Genomic DNA, 19,202 nt, shown 5'->3' with positions numbered 1-19,202 from the left:
TTCACATTATATATGTACAACACTTCAAAGAGATTTTGATTACTGTACATTAATCAGCAACGTATAAGTCTGTTTTATCTCTTGCATTTATGCAACGGTACCTTTTACCAACGCCAATATAAGCGTTGCATTACGGGCTAGCAACATTGGATAAGGCAACGCACCCCAAACTGTTGGTAAATACACTAACAACGCATATATGAACTTTTAGATACGGGAAAAAGCGTTGCTATAGTGGCGGCTCTGTTGTAGTGCAAGCAGATTCTCAGACTTAGTGAAAATCATAGTTTTTCACTAATCTGGAATTTCGGCCACATGCCTACTTTGACTAAGCACCACTTGCACATAAGAACTACTAAGCATAAAACAAAACTAACATGTCATAGAGGGGGTCACCCTCTAATGCCACAACAAGGAATCAACCTCTTGGGATCACCACATCTCATGGAACCAAGCTCCAAACATAGAACAAATCTGAAATAAGTCATCTCCAGGAAGTGTTCCAAAGGCAAAAATGACTTCACCAATGGATTCCTGGGATGATTCTACCCCAAAAACATATATAATAACTATGTACTTGCATAGAACAAAAGGGCACAAACTAGAAAAGAAAACCTACATAGAATCACATATAGTGAATAGTGCATCATCACATGTGCAAATCACTAGATCAACAAATACATAAGTTATTGCACACTCTCACAAGGACAATGGTGACATGAGGGTTTAGACCTCATGCATGTGTGCCATTGCACATCACCATTCCCACACAAATACCACAAGCACAAGCATCACAACACCTACACATGCTAAATAGAATTCACTACTACAAAGCACTCACATACGCACTACTACCTCTTCACATACATGCACATGATCTCATCAAGGCATATCATGCCATGACATGTGTGAGATATACACACATAAGCACACACACATACATTCACCACATACTTGCTCTAGATAGGTCACACACACACACACACAACGTATGTGGGGAGGGGGAAAACCCATCCACACACATACACACACTTGCACAAGATCACCACAAAAAGCACACCCACATAAAACTCTAGCCTAAGAAATCACACATGCATGGCAACTAACTCTTATACACACACAATTTATAAGAGCTAGCACAACATATATATACCTCAAACCTACACCTCACAACACTACATATCCCTACACATATAAACACTACACATGCTAGCAATATAAAGGATACCACATGCTGTTGAGAGCTGAAATAAAACCACATGGAGTAGAACACACCATGGCAACACACCTAGAAAACAAAAGAAAAGAAACAAGTAAAAGCAATAAAAAAAGGTTTTGGGGGGTTTCGAACAATGTACCCCCTGCTACACACTCACACATGAGCACCACTACACTACTACATACGAGCTCAAAAGATAAGGATAGCTAAGCAGGATAACCCTGCTCCGATTCTACTGTATCTGCGACTATGCCGAAATATAAAATGCAAAAGAGGCCGAGGGGGAATCGAACCCACGACCTGTACCACATCAACACACTGCAGCTACCACCACGCTACAGAGAGGGACTTGACAGAACAGGGAACTACAACAAGGTATACTACCACGAGCACCAGGTGCTCTGCTCTACACGCAGAGACGCCAGCGACAGGGAACATCACCGGAGTGCTCTTGCTACTGCTGCTACGATGCGGGAAGAACTACCCTACGGCTACGACGAAAACCCCTACGCTACTGTATCTACTCGAGCACCTGCAACTACCAAGAACACACCACATAGAACACACACATACATGCAAGAACTCCTCTATGGACAGAGGTGTGCCGACGAGCTCAGCCCGATCTACTCGAGGGGAAGGGATCCATGCTCACCTAGGGGAAGGAAGTAGGGGATGATCCAATCGGGAGGAAGCCGGAACTTGACGATCTAAAGGGGAAGAAGAAGGCGCTGTGCAGAACCGAAGAGGAAGGACCAAGACCACCGGGTGCACGACGATGGCGAGCTCCTACCCGTCGGTGAGGTCGCTCCTCGACCTCAGCGACGGCGGGAATGGAACGCGGGGTGTTTCCCCGAGCCCCAGGACATGGTGGCGGTGCCGGACGACGACAGATGCAGGGGTAGACGCCGGCGGGTACTTCCTCTCTCTCTCTCTGCAACCTAGCTACAGACCACTCACCTGAGGGGAAGGAGAGATGGGGGAGATGGAGAGAGGTGGTGGCGGCGCAAGGAGAGGACGCGGAACCCTAGGGAAAAGGGGGGCACAGACGCCAATGATTTATAGGGGAGTCTCGACGTGCGTAGCCCTCACAGCGGCTCGCTCCTCTCTTTGAAGCCTGACGAAAAGCAGACACGGGTAGCAGACAACGTCAGGAGGAGGAAGGAGGGTCGTGCGCCTGGGCTGCCGCGTGGGGAAAGGAGATATGGGCCGCAAGGGGGGAGGGAGCCGACCTGTCGCGCCACATAAAGGATAAAAACCCTGGGCTGCTTTCTATTTTAAAATAAACCAGAGAAAGATATCAAACCAAGGCAAAACTGAAGGGTCTAAAAAATAAAACAAATTGGCCCCTCGTCATAAGGGAATTATGACCCAACTGAAAAAATATGAGAGTACTTTTTGGGTCATTAAAATATTTACAAAACAGCAAATGTATCGTCTGTTTTGGGAATATTTGCACCTTTCAGATATGGATTTAAATCAGCAAATACACCACTTCATAACCACCACAAAATATCCTAAACCATGGACATTTTAAAACAGAGAAGGAGCAAAGATTATTTTGGCTTGAGATAAAAGAGAGTGAGATGGGTTGAGACCCTAGTTGAAGACCACAAGCTTCCTACTAGAGTTGCACCACACCAAACAATTCACACAACCACATATCACACAAGAAATCACATCACATCATATGATCACAATTCAACAACCCAATGACATGAGATGATAAAGATGCATGCATGCAAAGGAGAACAATGCAAGGTGACACCACATGAAATCATAAGCATAGAAACTCTCGTATCAATGACAAGTTGGACCCACATGGAGAAGGTTCCATAAGGGAAAGATACACTCTGGGGGTATTACAAACTCTCCCACACTACGTAAAGATCTCGCCCCGAGATCAACGCTGGAAAGAACTCCGGAAATTCGGAACGGAGGTGATCCTCACGTTCCCAAGTAGCCTCTTTATCGGAATGGTGTGACCACTTCAGTTTGAGAAATTTGACAGTCTTTATGCGGGTCTTGCGCTCAGTCGCCTCGAGAACCGCAACTGGATTCTCAAGATAAGATAGGTCAGGTTGAAGGTCGATGTCTTGAAGATGAACAGTGCGCTCGGGGGTCTTGAAGCACCTCCGGAGCTGAGAAACATGGAACACATCATGCACATTTGCAAAGTTTGACAGGAGATCAAGATGGTACGCAAGGTCGCCTCTCTTGCCAACAACTTTGAACCGGCACACGAAACGACGCGCAAGCTTGCCTTTGATGCCAAAGCGCTGCATACCCTTCATAGGCGACACCTTGAGATAGACGAAGTCATCAAGCTCATAAGACATGTCATGATGCTTGCTATCATAATAGCTCTTCTGACGGGACTGAGCTGCTCTGAGGTTGTCGCGAATGACCCAACACATCTCCACAGCTTCTTCTATCAAGTCATTCCCAAGAATCTGACGCTCGCCGGTCTCTACCAGTTGAGCGGGGTACATCACTTCCTGCCATAGAGAATTTCAAACGGAGCCTTGCCAGAACTAGCTTCATAACTGTTGTTATATGAGAACTCAGCAAAAGGCAGGCAATCTTCCCACTTGATGCCAAAAGAGATAACGCAGGCTCTCAGCATGTCCTCAAGAACTTGATTGACTCGCTCCACCTGACCACTAGTCTGAGGATGAGAAGCTGTGCTGAAGCGTATCTTCATGCCCATCGCAGACTGAAAAGAGTCCCAGAACTTGGAAGTGAAGATACTTCCGCGATCCGAAGAGATCATCATAGGCACGCCATGCAAAGACACAATCCTGGAAGTGTACAACTTTGCAAGCTGAGCTGCCGAAATGGATTCCTTGACTCGAAGAAAATGAGCCACTTTACTCAACTTGTTGATGACAACGAAGATGGCATCATTAGCCTTCTTGGACTTCGGAAACCGGTGACGAAATCCATCTCAATGTGATCGAACTTCCACTCGGGAATGGGCAAAGGATGCAAAAGACCTGCTGGACGTTGATGCTCTGCTTTCACCCTACGACATACATCACATTCATATACGAACTGAGAAATCTCACGCTTCATACGAGTCCACCAGAAGGTCTGTTTCAAGTCCTGATACATCTTGGAGCTACTAGGATGAATAGAGAGCAGAGAGTTATGAGCTTCTTCCATGATTACCTTTCTGAGTTCACCTTTCAAAACGACAAGACGATCCTCAAAGAACAACTGTCTCTGGCATCAACACTGAAGCACTTATATTTGGGAAGACTCTTTGCCACGCCAATCTTGACTTTCTTCACCATTGCATCAAGAAGCTGTGCTGCTCGGACCTGATCTTCCAAGGTAGGAGAGGTCTTAAGGTTTGCAAGAAATCCCTGAGGTACTAACTGAAGGTTGAGCTTCCTGAAAGACTCACAAAGATCAGGATGGAGAGGTTTTAGAATAAGACTGTTGCAGTACGCCTTCCTGCTCAGTGCATCTGCCATGACATTAGCTTTGCCTGGCGTGTACTCAACACTCGGATTAAAATCTTGGAGCATTTCCACCCAACGTGTTTCCCGAACATTCAGGTTAGGCTGAGTGAAGATGCACTTGAGACTCTTGTGATCGGTGAAAACTTCAACCTTTCGTTCCAACAAGAGGTGTCTCCAAGTCATCAGAGCGTGTACCACAACTGCTAGCTCAAGATCATGCACAGGATAATTCTTCTCCACTGGCTTCAATTGCCTGGAGGTATAAGCAACCACTTTCTTCTCTTGCATCAGAACTGCACCAAGACCATGGAGAGAAGCATCGCAGAACACCTGGTAAGGCATGGAATCATCCGGAGGAACCAAGGCTGGAGTAGAGGTGAGTTTCTCTTTGAGTGTGTCAAAGGCCAACTGACACTCTGGAGACCAAGCATACTTCACACCTTTCTGAAGAAGACTTGAGAGCGGCTTCGCAATCTTGGAGAAGTTCTCAACAAACCTTCTGCAATAGCTTGTGAGCCCGAGAAAGCTTCGAAGCTGCTTCACATTCTGTGGAGGCTCCCATTCAACAATGGCCTGCACCTTCGACGGATCAACTTTGATGCCCTCGGCAGAGATAATGTGACCAAGATAGATGACTTCTTTCAGCCAGAACTCACAATTGGAGAACTTGGCATACAATTTGTACTCAATCAGCTTATCAAGCACCAATCTGAGATGTTCTTCATGTTCTTCCTCAGTTTTAGAAAAGACCAGAATGTCGTCGAGATAGAGCAAGACAAAGTCATTCTTGAATGGAGAGAATATGTAGTTCATCAATCAAAAAAATGGCGGAGGAGCATTTGCCAGACCAAAAGACATGACCGTATACTCATACGAGCCAAAACTAGTTCTGAAAGCAGTCCTCGGAATATCTTCTTCGCGAATGCGAATTTGATGATAGCCCATTCTGAGATCGAGCTTGGAGAAGATCTTAGCCCCTTTCAACTGTTCGAACAACTCAATTATGTTTGGAAGTGGATATTTGTTCCTGACTGTCTTCTTGTTCAATGGACGGTAATCGACACACAACCGGTCCGTGCCATCCTTCTTCTTGACAAACAGAACTCCACAGCCCCACCAAGACGAGCTCGGTCTGATCAGACCCAAACGCTCCTGCTCATCAAGTTGCCTCTTAAGTTCCTTCAACTCTTCTGGACCCAATTTGTATGGCCGTTTGCACACAGGCTCAGTACCTGGCTCAAGCTCAATCACAAATTCAACTTCTTGGTGCGGAGGCATGCCTGGCAGCTCTTCTGGAAACACATCTTCGTATTCGCAGACCACTGGGACTTGCGACATAGGATAAATCTCACCCTTTTCATTCAAAGAGAATAGACGGATTGTATCATCGCGCGCCGCGAATATAATAACGTCCTCCGAAGAGTGGGAAATCTTCACTTCTTTAGCTTCACAATCAATCGATGCCTTGTTCATGGCCAACCAGTCCATACCAAGGATCAAATCAATGTCGGAATTGCCCAAGACATACGGAGAAGCTAGAAAAGAATAACTTCCTATCTTGACATTGACATTAGGAACTCTAGAATTTGATCTCATCTATGCACCCGGAGAAACAACACCCAAAGGTCTATGCAAACTTGTCGAGGGAAAATCATGCTTGATGAAAAATGACTTTGACATAAAGCAATGCGAAGCACCAGAATCGAACAAGACTTTAGCAGGAAAATCATTAACTGAAAGGTTACCCATGATCACATCAGAGGAGTTGTCTGCTTCAGCTGCGTTCACCATGTTGACTCGAGCTGACCTGGGGTTGAACTTGACAAGAGCATTACTTGGAGGTTTGCCTCGAGGAAGAGGCGGCAGACGGAGCTGAGAAGTGCACTTGTTGGCATAATGACCCTTCTGCCCACACTTGTGACAAGTAACCTCTGCTGGCTACCGGTACTGTGTCTGAGGAGGCCCTTGCTTCTGATGCTAGAATCGTTGCTGAAAGACTGGGTTGGGTGGGTGGGAAGAACCACGACCACCAGAATGCTTGAGCTGCTGCGAGTGCCGAGGAGGAGGAGGAGACACCCGAAACTTCTGTTGCTTCTGAACCACCTGAGTAGAGGAAGAGCTGGAATCTCTGGAGCGCTTCTTAGAATTCTCCACCCTGAGCAAGGCTTCCTCTGCCCTGAGAGCTAAGTTGTAGAACTTGTAGAACTCCTCAGGATCGTGCAAAGCAAGAGCTAACTACAAATCTTCTTTCAAGCCACCTCTGAACTGGTAAATCTTGCTCTTCTGATCAGGGATATCCTGCAAGCCGTATCGGGCTAGCTCATGGAACTCGACGTTGTACTTGTACACGGAGTTACCACCCTGCTTCAAGCGCCTGAACTTCTCACGCATTTCCTCCACGAAGCTGGAAGGAATGTAGTGGGACCTGAAGTCACGGCAGAACTCATCCCAAGTGATCACTCTAGCGCCTCTGGAATCTTTCAACTGTTGCCACCAGATAGATGCTTGCCCCTTCAGCTGAAATGTTGCAAATTTGATGAAATCCTCAGGACGAACATTGCTGCACTAAAAATGATTGTTCATGTCACGGATCCAATCCTCGGCATCAAACGGCTGGTCACATGAAGTGAAAGTCTTCGGTTGATTCAACATGAACTGACTCAGATTAGCAAACTGATTGCCACCATGCTGGAAATTGCCTTGCTGCTGATTACCCCTCTCTTGCAACAACTGTAGCAGCATATGAGTGTTTGCATTTGTAGCAGCCATCACCGCTTCCCAAGCCTCAGCAGGAGGAGGCGGCGGCGACGGAGGAGGTGGTAGCGGCACATCCTCACGCCCTTGGTTCTGACGAGTTGCTGGAGCCATCCTCAAGACGGACAACACATTAGCCCACAGAATAAATTGAAGATATAGCTGAATCAACATGACAGGAATATGTGAACAGGAATATAGCAATTGCACTCGAACAAAATAGTAAGAATGCTTCCTCAAAGTGACGGTCGACAAAATTCTGATTAAGACCACTTACAAACAAGTATGAGCTAGAACTGCTCGGAACAAACATATGATCAAGATTTCATCCGATATCTTCGTGGATAAGATCGCACGGGCTCGAATTTATAGTAGCCATCCTCTGCAAGGTAGTGCACACGACTTACGAAGTATCCCCGAGTCATAGCAAGCTACAAGGACTCTGTAAGACACAACGGGAACCGCTGTAAGACGACCGTGAACAAACATACCCACTGAACATCGAATCCCAACCTCACATCATGCATCTGTAGGAAGATTGTCCTATAAGTTACTACTTGATATCCCACCTATGATTCCCGAAATATCTGGTCATGCAATCTGGTACACGGGTACAAGGAGTAATATCACACAACTCCTATACTAACCCGTCACCTGTATCACATCCGTCAACACACAACCAGAACCTCGGACCTTCATCTACAACAGACCCTCGTGATCACAATGATACAAAGTATGAAAGTACTCCCGAAAAATCTGCACCAATACTAGGGACATCGGGGTTATCTCACCACTACTAGTATTGAAGCAATTATGAACATCCTTCATTCTTAGATACTCAGAAATCTGAATAATGGCGATGTGCGCAAGAATCCCCTGGAGCTCAACTCCCCGGAAGAAATCAAGGCAGACAGGAGGCACCAAGACAGAACTCTGTCACATCAAAATCATATACATTTCAGAAATACCCGCGAGATCCTAAAAAAAATTTGAGCGAGAAAAGGAGTAGAATTAAGATTTCCCAAGACGGGAACCTCACCAGAGCATGGAAGAGGAGAAAAAAGAATCCTACTCTCCGATATAACTAAGACTGAAAACATTTTACTAGACTCGACTCGGCCAAGTACGATCACACAAAGGCTCCTATGGTCGTAAGGCTCTGATTACCAACTTGCAACGACTAAGATGCGGTCCTTTCCGATTTGGGGAACGAGGCCCCGAATTGGAAAGAAGCGCATCTAAGCGTTTCGCAAGCACGGTAACATAGCACATACATAATAATAGAAGAATAACAAGAAGGGGTTCAACTGCCATCTCATAAATATATCAGAGCTACATCACGCATCCAAACAAGGTAGTTCCTCTACGGACTACAAAACATGAGAAATGACTATGCTACCCTGCATGCCTGCCCATGATCACGACCACGCCTCAGTCTTCTGGATAGTTCACGTACAAGCGGTCGTTCTCCTCATCGTACCGCCGCGCCAGCTGCGTGCCGTCGGGATCACCTGTCTCGGGGTTACCTGAACCTGTTGGTGTTGTGAAGGAATCTGTGAGCCACGGGGATTCAGCAATCTATGAACTCGGTGCCAGAACTAGTCAAGTTATTAGGTAAGGAAGGTGGAGTATTTAGGTTGTAGCGTGCTAAGCTTTATAGTGGCTAACTTACATAGACTTGTATGAAGGTGGTTTATACAAGCGGTCGGTGATTAACTGATCACTAAGTGATCCTGAACACCTACTTACGTCAATCATAACCCCACCGTGTTCCCGTTCGAAGAGAGATCTTCGAAGGGGACAACCACGGTTATGCACACAGTTGGCAATTTCATTAGCTTATGTTTAAGTTGTCTATAACCGGATGTTAACAAATATTCCAAGTTGCCACATAACAGCGGGCACGACTTTCCGAAAGATTAAACCCTGTATGGGTGCTCCAACTAGTCCATCGCAAATGTACAGGGGCCGCAAAGTAATCCTCTATCATGAATCTCGTGATCTCATCGGATTCCTTAGAGGAAAACCTCAACTCTGGGGAGAACCAAAGCTTCAACGGATTCCTATACGCAAGATATATCGCTAAGGTAAGACAAGACTAGCAGGACCTCCCGACGTGTCGACGACCCTGATAAGAGCCGCGTATCTCAGTCTCATGACAAGCCGGATAAGCAAAGCGTAAAGTGGCCAGAGAAAGCTCCCGAGTTGCCCCGGGATGTCCCCGCACGGTGCTCTAGTTTGGACCAACACTCATGAGGAGCACTGGCCCGGGTTGTTTATTAAATTCCTCGGGTAGTCCATTCCCTATGCATATAATTAAGTGATTAGCAAATTAACACCAATGTTGGGTCCTGCCGGACAAGTCTTAGCACTATGGCGGCAATATGGAACAAAACACCCAGCAAAAGGCTAGGCCTCCCGTTATTTACCAAGTATATAGGTGCATTAATTAAATAACAGATTTAACATAATGATATCAAGCTCATGTTATCACATGAGATAAAGCACCTGCAACTAGCAACGCTAACATTAGTAGCTGAGCAAAGCCTACTTAGCCATTCAAGATTTGCTAGGAAGGGATAAGTGTTTGGGTTTCATGGAAATTCAGGAGGCAATTATTTCAGTGGTAGGCAGCGAGCATAAGACGAAGAAACATAATCTAGAATAACAAGTCTAGAGATGGAATCAAGGTCATATCATCTTGCGTGTGATGTCATCAGCTTGGAACTGCTCTTGTTTGTCATGCCCGTACTCTCCTGGATCCACGTACTCGTTCTCCGAACTCGTTGCTACCCAACATAAAAATAGCATATAATGAACAACAACACCTCAAGATGCAACAAGCACATGATGCATGAGATGAATATGAACATGCAACTCTATTCTACTCACTAGCACAAGCACGAGAAGAAAAATACAAGTTCCTGGACATAACTGAACCCTAAGCTAACTTGACATGCATGAGAATGACATGAACAGATGCGTCACGTGAAAACGATGAAAAAGCATATAAAGAACATTACAAACGGAGCTACGGATCAACGGGAAACAACGAAACAAGAAATGAAGTGCTACATGTCAAATACATCACAACACACTCCAATGGCATAACTCTGGTATTTCCAGGATGGGGTGGTGCAAAGAATATCACCACACCATCATCTATGCACTCACAAGCATCAAAACATCAAAACTATACAATCTGCCATAAATAGCATCATAGCCTTTTGAGAGCTACATGCGAGTCACCTACAGCCACCCAAACATGCCAAATAAGATATCTGGCAGTAGCTATCCAAGAGTACTACAAGCACAAGCAAAAAGATCACACAAAGGAGTTTCACCCAGAAAGTTACACAGCTGCTAACTTCGCAAAAAATATCAGTTTTCACGGACTTAGTGAAAATTCCAGATTCTCACTAGCTACTTATGCTCTGAAGCATTTTGACAGCACCCAAAACAATATCTACATGACTCCAAATGGAATGAAAAATTAGAGAGAGCTAGACAAACACAGAAGCTACAACTTCCCAGTTGAAAGCTAAGCCTGAATCACAACACATGGATCTGCACAAGCTCATCAACAGGAGAAGAAAATATAAGCAGATTCTCAAACTTAGTGAAAATCTGTGATTTGCACTAATGTGGAATTTCGGCGACATGCCTACTTTGACTAAGCACCACTTGCACATAAGAACTACTAAGCATGAAACAAAACCAACATGTCATAGAGGGGGTCATTCTCTAATGCCACAACAAGGAATCAACCTCTTGGGCTCACCACATCTCATGGAACCAATTTCCAAACATAGAACAAATCTGAAATAAGTCATCTCCAGGAAGTGTTCCAAATGCAAAACTGACTTCACCAACGGATTCCTGTGATGATTCTACCCCACAAACATATATAATAACTATGTACTTGCATAGAACAAAAAGGCACAAACTAGAAAAGAAAACCTACATAGAATCACATATAGTGAATAGTGCATCATCACATGTGCAAATCACTAGATCAACAACTACATAAGTTATTGCACACTCTCACAAGGCCAATGGTTACATGAGGGTTTAGACCTCATGCATGTGTGCCATTGCACATCACCATTCCCACACAAATACCACAAGCACAAGCATCACAACGCCTACACATGCTAAATAGAATTCACTACTACAAAGCACTCACATAAGCACTACTACCTCTTCACATCCATGCACATGAGCTCATCAAGGCATATCATGCCATGACATGTGTGAGACATACACACATAAGCACACACACATACATTCACCACATACTTGCTCTAGATAGGTCACACACACACACAAGGTATGTGGGGAGGGGAAAAACCCATCCAGACACATACACACACTTGCACAAGGTCACCACCAAAAGCACACCCACATAAAACTCTAGCCGAAGAAAATCACACATGCATGGAAACTAACTCTCATACACACAATTTATAAGAGCTAGCACAACATATATGTACCTCAAACCTACACCTCACAACACTAGATTTCCCTACACATATAAACACTACACATGCTAGCAATATAAAGGACACCACATGCTGTTGAGAGCTGAAATAAAACCACATGTTGTAGAACACACCATATCAACACACCTAGCAAACAAAAGAAAAGCAACAAGTAAAAGCACAAAAAAATAAAAAGGTTTGGGGGGGGGGGAGGTTTCGAACTCTGTACCCCCTGCTACAGACCCACACATCAGCACCACTACACTACTTCATACGAGCTCGACAGAGAAAGATAGCTAAGCAGGATAACCCGCTCTGCTTCTACTGTATCTGCCACTATGCCGAAATATAAAATGCAAAAGGGTCCGCGGGGGAATTGAACCCACGACCTGTACCACATCAACGCACTGCATCTACCACCACGCTACGGAGAGGGACTTGACAGAACAGGGAACTGCAACAAGGTATACTACCACGAGCACCAGGTGCTCTGCTCTGCACACAGAGACGCCGTCGACAGCGAACATCACCGGAGTGCTCTTGCAACTGCTGCTACGCCGCGGGAAGAACTACCCTACGGCTACGAGGAAAACCCCTACGCTACTGCATATACTCTAGCACCTGCAACTACCAAGAACACACCACACAGAACACACACATACATGCAAGAATTCCTCTCTGGACAGAGGTGTGCCGACGAGCTCAGCCCGATCTACTCAAGGGGAAGGGATCCATGCTCACCTAGGGGAAGGAATCAGGGGATGATCCGATCGGGAGGAAGCCGGAACGTGACGATCTGAAGGGGAAGAAGAAGGTGTTGTGCAGAACCGAAGAAGAAGGAAAAAGACCACCGGGTGCATGACGATGGCGAGCTCCTGCCCGTCGGTGACATCGCTCCTCGACCTCAGTGACGGCGGGAATAGAGCGCGGGGTGTTTCCCCGAGCCCGGACATGGTGGCGGCGCCGAACGACGATGGATGCAGGGGTAGGCGCTGGTGGGTACTTCCTGTCTCTCTATGCAACCTAGCTACAGAGCACTCACCTGAGGGGAAGGAGAGATGGGGGAGATGGAGAGAGGTGGCGGCGGCGCAAGGAGAGGACGCAAAACCCTAGGGTAAAGGGGGACACGGACTCAAATGATTTATGGGGGAGTCTCGATGCCCGTAGCCCTCACGGCGGCTCGGTCCTCTCTCTGAAGCCTGACGGAAAGCAGGCACGGGTAGCAGACGGCGTCAGGAGGAGGAAGGAGGGTCGTGCGCCTGGGCTGCCGCGCGAGGTAAGGAGATATGGGCCGCAAGGGGGTAGGGAGCCCACCTGTGGCGCCACATAAAGGATAAAAACCCTGGGCTGCTTTCTATTTTAAAATAAACCAGAGAAAGATATCAAACCAAGGCAAAACTGAAGGGTTTAAAAAATAAAACAAATTGCCCACTGGTCATAAGGGAATTATGACCCAACTGAAAAAAATATGAGAGTATTATTTGGGGCATTAAGATATTTACAAAACAGCAAATGTATTGTCTGTTTTGGGAATATTTGAACCTTTCAGATATGGATTTAAATCAGCAAATACACCACTTCATCACCACCACAAAATATCCTAAATCATGGATATTTTAAAACAGAGAAGGAGCAAAGATTATTTTGGCTTGAGATAAAAGAGAATGAGATGGTTTGAGACCCTAGTTGAAGACCACAAGCTTCCTACTAGAGTTGCACCACACCACACAATTCACACAACCACATATCACACAAGAAATCAAATCACATCATATGATCACAATGCAACAACCCAATGCCATGAGATGATAAAGATGCATGCATGCAAAGGAAAACAATGCAAGGTGGCACCACATGAAATCATAAGCATAGAAACTCTCATATCAATGACAAGTTGGACCCACATGGAGAAGGTTCCAAAAGGGAAAGATACACTTTTGGGGTATTACAAAATATCCATGCTTGATTATTATAGCCTCGTGTTTCTTCTCCGATATTTGGATTTTGTTTGCCAACTTGATCTTTTTTATCTTGTAATAGGAAGTGGTGCTTTGTAATGGGTTCGATCTTGTGGTGCTCAATCCTTGTGACAAAAAGTGACATGACACACATGTATTGTTGCTATTAAGGATAAAATGATGGGGTCTATTTCTACATGAATAGATCTTGTCTACATCATGTCATCGTTCTTAAAGAATTACTCCGTTTCTTCATGAACTTAATGCACTAGATGCATGGTAGATAGCGGTCGATGTGTGGAGTAATAGTAGTAGATGCAGGCACGAGTCGGTCTACTTGTCTTGGACGTGATGCCTATAGACATGATCATTGTCTTGGATATCATCATAATTATTTTCGCTTCTATCAACTGCCCAACAGTAATTTGTCTACCCACCGTTTGCTATTTTCTCTAGAGAAGCCACTATTGAAACCTACAGCCCCCGGGTCTATTTTACATCATCTATTTGCGAGATCTATTTTGCTATTCATGTATCCTATTTAGTTGCTCTTTTATTTTCAGATCTATATTATCAAAAACTCAAAAATACCTTGCTGCATTTTATTTACCATTACCTTATTTGCATCTATCAATCTATCCTTTTACCGTTTTATTTTACCCACAAGGGATTGACAACCCCTACACGTGCTGGGTTGCGAGGATTCGTTATTTGTGTGCAGGTACCGCTTACATAGTCATGTGGATCTTCCTATTGAATTAGTACCTTGGTTTCATAACTGAGCGAAATACTTATCGTCGCTATGCTACATCACCCTTTAAGCTTGGAGGGAAACCAACGCAATCAGCGTATTGTCAATATTTCAGGCTTCGTTGCCGAGGATGATCAACTCAAGATCTATCAGGTTCCCGCTCATATCCTTGCAATTACATTATTTGCCATTTGCCTCTCATTTTCCTCTCCCCCACTTCACAAAAAATTGTCTTTTTATTTTCCTTCTTTCCGTTTGTCGTTTTCTTGCCGGATCTATTGTTTGCTTGTTTTCTTGCCTGCCTTATCGCCATGGAAAATTCCTCCCTCGCTATGAGAACCCGTGATATTGAAGTTCTCAATTTTAAGCAAAGGGGAGGAGAAAGCCTAAAAGATTTTGGTATAGGATTTGCAATGCTCAAGATAGTTCTATCCACAAGCAATCCACTACAATTCGTCTTCGAAATTTTTATGGGGGAAATACTACTTGGTATAGATTTGTTCGTGACACTATCAGCGCGTGAAATTTCTTAAGTTGTCCACCCTTTGATGATCTTAATGCCACATGAAGCTTATTGGGGTCTCCACCTATAATTATAAATGAAACAATTTTAACTTTTGAGCATGTTATACAAAGGTTAAATACTATTAAAAAGAAAATTCTTACCAAAGAGCATGTTGAAAATTTGGATAAAAGGGTGCAAGATCTTGTTGAACGTATTTGTTCAAAGAAGGGAGAAGCTATTAAAATGTTGAAAGAGAAACAACCCATAACTAATGAAAGAGTAGTAGAGATTCCGGCTCGAATTTATAAATTAGAAGAAAATTTTCAGTAACTTTAGCATGGATTTTTCTTCCATTGAAACTCTTGAGAAAAGTCCTCTTAGAAAGAAAACAACCCAAACTCCCAATAACAAGGGTGCCTCTTCTAAGAACAACAACGTAGATCCTAAGATGATTAGGGATCACTTCAACTTGAATGAACTTCCTCATATGAATGAATTCTTTAATTATATTGCTAGGAGTGTAATTTTTGATAATATGCATGCTAGATATCTAAGGAATTATGGATGTGTGATTGAGGAGTTGGAAACTAAAGATGACAATACTTCAAATCTATGCTTTATGCCTAGCTAGGGGCGTAAAACGGTAGCGCTTGTTGGGAGGAAACCAAATGAATAAAATTTATTTTTCACTTTTGCTTTATGTTCTTGAGTGTTTGCACAATTATGCTATTGTTACGATTGTGTTTTTACGTTTTAATTAATGTTTGTACCAAGTAAAGCCTTTAGGATCATGTTGGGTGATAGTTGCTTTGATCTTGTTGGAAAACACAAACTTTGCGTGCAGTAGGTGAAAATCCTAAAATTAGAGAAGGGACAAAAGTGTGTGAATTTCCTATACAAGATTGATAGTAAAATTCCCTATGTTTTACTCATTTTTCAGAATTATTGGAATTAAAGAAGTATGATTAAAATTCTAGTCTTTACAGACTGTTCTATTTTTGACACATTCTATTTTCTTTGTGTTGTGTGCTTATTTTGATGATTCTATGGTTTGTATCGGGGGGTATAAGCCATGGTAAAGTTAGAATAGAGTAGGTATAATGTAAAAATAAAATTGGCATGGCTTTTCAATAGTACTTAAAGTAAAGATTGATTTTCTTACACTAACGGATCTCACGAAAGTTTTGTTGAGTTTTGTGTGATTGAAGTTTTCAAGTTTTGGGTGAGATCATGATGGATAAAGGAATATGAAGTGATAAAATACTAATCTTGGGGATGCCCCATGGCACCCCACCCCCCAAAAGCATCCCCACTGCCTTCTAACAACCATCGGTAATTTTACTTGGAGCTATATTTTTATTCATTACATATCATGAGTTTTGCTTGGAGCATTGATACGTCTCCGTCGTATCTATAATTTTTTTATTGTTCCATGCCAATATTATACGACTTTCACATATTTTTGCAACATTTTAAATAATTTATTGGACTAACATAGTGATCTATTGGGAAGTGTTGGTTCTTGTTTGTTGCATGTTTTTTGTTTCACAGAATATCCATATCAAAAGAATTCCAAACGCGATAAATTTTTACGGAGAATTATTTTGGAAAATATGTGAATTTTGGGAGGTGGAATCCATGTAAACTGAAGCCCACAGACTCCACTACCCATGAGGGGTGATAGCATACCCCCTAGTGCGCACTACCCTGTAGTTGCCAACCCGTAAGTTGGTTAGGATCTCCTTTTGGCGCAAAAAAGATAATTTATGGGATACAATTGTGTAAAAATGTCAGCCTGATTGGAGTTAATGATCAATGGGAATTTAAGAAACGGTGAAGGGCCAAAAAACAGGAACGCAAAATAGAAGAGAACAGAGAGGAAGATCCAATCTCGACGGGGCTCCCGCCCCTCCACGGCCATGCAGGCCATGGACCAGAGGGGGAAATCTCCACCCATCTAGGGGGAGGCCAAGGAATAAGAAGAAGGAGGGGGTCTCTCTCCCCCTCTCTCCTGGTGGAGCCAGAGTGCCGTCGGCGCAAGGATCTTGACATCGATCTACATCAACAATCTTGCCGCCGTCAACACCAACTCTCTACCCCTCTATGCATCAGTGTAAGACCTCTTATCCCACTGTAACTCACTACTTAAACATGGTGCTCAACACTACATACTATTTCCCAATGATATATGGCTATCCAATGATGTTTGAGTAGATCCATTTTTTCCTACGGGTTAATTGTGATATGATGTTATGGATATGAGTTGTGTGTTGATATGGTGATGTACTAAGGTGCCTTCCGTGAGGCACACACATGAAGGAAAAATGCTGGAATGTTTGCACTATGTTCACGATTCGCTTATAGTGGGTGGCGAGAGTGACATAAACTTACACCCGTGTAAGGGAGTTGTGCACATATGGGAGTAAAGAGGACTTGATGTTTAATGCTATGGTTGGGTTTACCTTAATGATTTCTAGTAGTTGCAGATGCTTGCTAGAGGTCCAATCATAAGTGCATATGATCCAAGTATATAAAGTGTGTTAGCGTATGCCTCTCCCTCATTGCACATGATAAGTATGTATCATGTTATATTCAATTGCCTATGGACAATCTTTTTTTGCGTTACAAAAAAAGCTTTCTACTAAACAGGCCCTAACTTTTATTTCCATGAACTTTATTTCCTTGCAAAACAACACCTAACTTTTATTTACTTGTTCTTTATAATCTTGCAAACCTATCTATTACACCTACTAAGTACTTCTAGTTTTATTATTTTTTTAGATAAAGCAAACCTTAAGTGTACATAGAGTTGTATAGGTGGTCGATAGAACTTGAGAGAATATTTGTTCTACCTTTAGATCTTCGTTGGGTTTGACACTCTTACTTATCGAAAAGGGCTACAATTGATCCCCTGTACTTGTGGGTTATCAAGACCTTTTTCTCATGTGTGCTTGTTTGCTTTATCACTAAGTAATTTTTATTTTCTATTACTAGTTATTTTATATGTTTAGTTATGGATATGGAACATGAAACACCAAAAAAATTAGTTGTACGTGCTACTCATTTAGAAGGGGAACCTCGTGAAACCCATGATGATGGTTATGTGGAAAATATTAAATACTACTTTGATAATCCTGAGAATTCCCCATTGAACTTGATGATGGGATACATGTTGGATCAATGTGAGTATTTTAGGGCTTATCGCTTGACTCAAAAAGGGAAACACTTATTAAAATCTTGCATTGGGATGCTTCGAATTTATGCGTGAGGTGTAATTATACTTGTTTCTCTAAGATGGAGAGATCACACCATCCTTTTCAATGTGAATTTGATGATAATGAAACCTTGGATTATTATGCTGTGGAAAAATAGAAGAATTTGTTGATTTTAAGGGTGCTTATGAAATTGCTTCTTTGATTGAAAAGTATGAAATTTCTTCTTTGATTGAATTTTTTTGGCACACTTAAATATTGCTATGAGAATTATGAATACAATGCCTATATTAATAGATTTACTTAAAGAATTACCGCTGTTTTGGAAGATACTAATATTTTGCAAGAATCTATGGAAGAAGAAATTGTTGAATCTGTGGGCTCATTAGATGAAAAAGATGAGGAGGAAAGCGAATAACATAAGGAGGAAGAGCGGATTAGCTACCCATGCCGACCTTCTAATAAGAGTAACTCTTCAACACATACACAGTTTAATTTCCCTTCGTACTACCAAAGGATGAATGCTATGATAACTACTATGACCCCGTTGATTCTTTTGAAATATCCCATTTTGATGAAATTGATGCTTTCTATGATTGTGGCCATGATGCCAATATGAATTATGCTTATGGAGATGAACTTGCTATAGTTCCTTATGTTAAGAATGAAGTTGTTTCTGATGCACCCACACATGATAGTCCTATTATCATTTTGAATTCTCCCAACTACACTATTTTGGATAAGTTTGCTCTTATTAAGGATTATATTGATGGGTTGCATTTTACCATTACACATGATGGTTTTTATGGATATAATATGCATGTTCTTGCTGCTCCTACTTGCAATTATTATGAGATA

Source organism: Hordeum vulgare, chromosome 4H, assembly GCF_904849725.1.
Source record: "Hordeum vulgare subsp. vulgare chromosome 4H, MorexV3_pseudomolecules_assembly, whole genome shotgun sequence".
In the NCBI taxonomy this organism is placed as follows: Eukaryota; Viridiplantae; Streptophyta; class Magnoliopsida; order Poales; family Poaceae; genus Hordeum; species Hordeum vulgare.
Note: the sequence above shows the minus strand (reverse complement) of the source record.